This window comes from Belonocnema kinseyi, chromosome 1 (assembly GCF_010883055.1).
Source record: "Belonocnema kinseyi isolate 2016_QV_RU_SX_M_011 chromosome 1, B_treatae_v1, whole genome shotgun sequence".
NCBI classification, from domain to species: domain Eukaryota; kingdom Metazoa; phylum Arthropoda; class Insecta; order Hymenoptera; family Cynipidae; genus Belonocnema; species Belonocnema kinseyi.
This window is the reverse complement of record NC_046657.1, coordinates 165,174,775-165,177,495: the sequence shown is the minus strand read 5'-3', so window position 1 is coordinate 165,177,495 and position 2,721 is coordinate 165,174,775.

The window sequence follows — 2,721 nt, the reverse complement described above, 5'->3', positions numbered from 1 at the left end:
TCTTCCACAGAAATGTGAAGGATCAGTCAATGTCTTGTGAGCTAACGTTTGCTTTCCTTAAATCGCACGGATTGAAGTCTGGTACAGAGGGTTTCATTTTTGTATGCCAAGACGGTGTCATTTCCACCTTAACATACCGTCGCCACATTTTGAGTCTAGACATTCCCGATGATAGCTGCAGGGCGTGCCATGCACACCACGAGCATTTAGCTCACATACTATCTATTTGTCCAACACACGCGGGAACGACCTACATTCAAAGGCACAATGCGGCACTAAGAGTGCTTTATTGCCATCCCTGTCACTCCTACGGCATTCACTTTAATATCGCTCCTCTAAATGCTCCTAGGGAAATTGAGTCAATTGTCGAGAATAGGAAATGCCGCATATACTGGAACTTTATATTCTCGACAATTGTTTCTGTTGCTCACTCGAGGCCTGACATGGTTCTTCTTGACTTAGAGAAACGAACCATGTTCGTTATCGAATTTTCGGCACCAGCTGACAAAAACATCATATCCAAGGAGAATGAAAAGAAAGAGAGGTATCGAGACCTTATAAGGGAGTTGCAACGATTGTACCCGGAATATTCTGTTAAACTGATTGTCCTTATCATCGGCGCTCTTGGAGGTGCCAAGCTTTCACTTGCTAATAGCCTAAAAAGCATCCCTGCGTGTCAACAATATGCGAGAACACTTGCGGGAAAAATGCAGAAGGCGGTTGTCCTTGGGTCACATCGTGTTCTTAGGGTGCACGAGGCTTTTGTCTAACTTTAATTGTTTTTTTAGTTATGAACAAAAAATAAATAAACATTAAGAAAATCATATTTTTAAAAGTCTCCTTTTTTGTTAATATATCGTTTTAAATTTAACAGATATTTGAAATATTCTTTATTTATTATTTGTTCCTCACTAAATGAAAAGTGGAAGAAAAGTTAAAAACTTCAGAAAAGGCTACAAGTTTTTAGCACTTATCTAAGGAAAGATGATTATGAACAATAATAAATTGTTTAAACAACTATGTTTTTCAACTTGAAATAATTATTACTTCACCACTTAAATAAAAATCTGACAAAATGTATAATGTTTGTGAACGAACCGCAACTATCTAGCATTACTATAGGAGGAAATGGTTGTTAAGAATAATAAATTGTTTAAACAATCAATTTTGGTAACTGTAATTATTTATTTACGTTACTTTGATTAAAAATTGGACAAAAAGTGGACATTTTGTGTACAAACTGCAGTTTTGAGCATTATTCTAAGTAAATATTACTGAAAAAAATAATAATCCGTTTGAAAATATATATTTGTTAAGTTTAATTAACTACTAACTCACTCTAATTGAAAACTGGACAAAAGGTCAGATTGTTTTGCTTAAACCGCGAGTTCCTCGATTGAGACAATAATCTATTAAATTTACCAGAAATAATTGTTTAAAAAATTAACATCAGTTACAATAATATTTCCTTAGAATAGTGCTAGAAGTTGTCAACTGGAAATAAAATTTAAAAATTGAACACATATTCTGAATTATCAGAAACTTGCTTACCCATTTCTTTTCTTAGCATAATAATGAGATCATCATGCAATAATTGTATAAATAAGTTTATGATGTACAACTTCAAAATAAAGTTTCCAATTCACTAACAAATTTTATGTAATTAATTTTAATATCATTAGAATATTTCACAAAGGTTTTAGAAAAACTTCAGAATTATTTCAAAGATGTCAACATTAATTATCTAAAATTGGTTGCTGACTTAAAAATTTTAATTTGAAGTTGGACATCATCAGCATAATCATACAATCTCCTCATGATCACATTTTAATACTAAAGACAAAAGTGGGTATAAAAGTTTGAGATAATTTACAATAAGTTTTCAATTTTAATTACTATTGACAACTTTCTAGAATTATTCTGAGCAAAGTTTATTATAACTGTTATTAATTGTTTAAACAATTATTTCTGCTTTATTCAATTAATTATTATTTATGAAAACTCCAAATTTTCAGTAGAAAGTAGTATTTCATATATTAGAAAAGATATGCATAAAAATTCGAGAAGAAAATTTCAATGCATTTTTGAATGACTTAGTTAGTGTATAGTATTTCTATAAGGTTAAAGTAGGAGCAGCGCTCAATTGTACTTGGGTAAACACGAGAAAGGTATTTGGCTGAATTCGGGTGAATAATATATGGGCCCTCGAATGCTAAGGTCAAACACTGACCGCTGGCTCTACTGATAAATGCTCCCTACCTTGCATTTGATTTTTGTGAGACGTAATCCCTTAAATTTTCAACATCCATATTCAGTTTTTATACCTGCATTTACCCCCAGCCTTGCCATAAAAAAGCATCACAACAGAGCTTAGCTTTCTTAAATCTCAAAGGGACAAATAAAAGGGAATTATTTTTAAATTTATCTGCTATATCCTCAGAGATTGTACCTTACCGCAGAGCTGCCAGATCGTGGATGAAATTTACCCCCACCATACCTACCGTTTGAGAGCCGCAAAACAGAAGGTGCATGATTATCACTGTGAGTTCGTATGTAAGCCGAAAATGCACGATTCGACTTCGGAGTTCTGCTGTGCGATGATTGCCGATCTGAAGGCTGCGGAAGACTTCGGTGGTCTTCTATTTATATCTCGCTCCCCATTTGAAAGAAATTGAAGAAATTGGCGATTTGGATATTTTGCGTGATTCTTAATTTCATGCA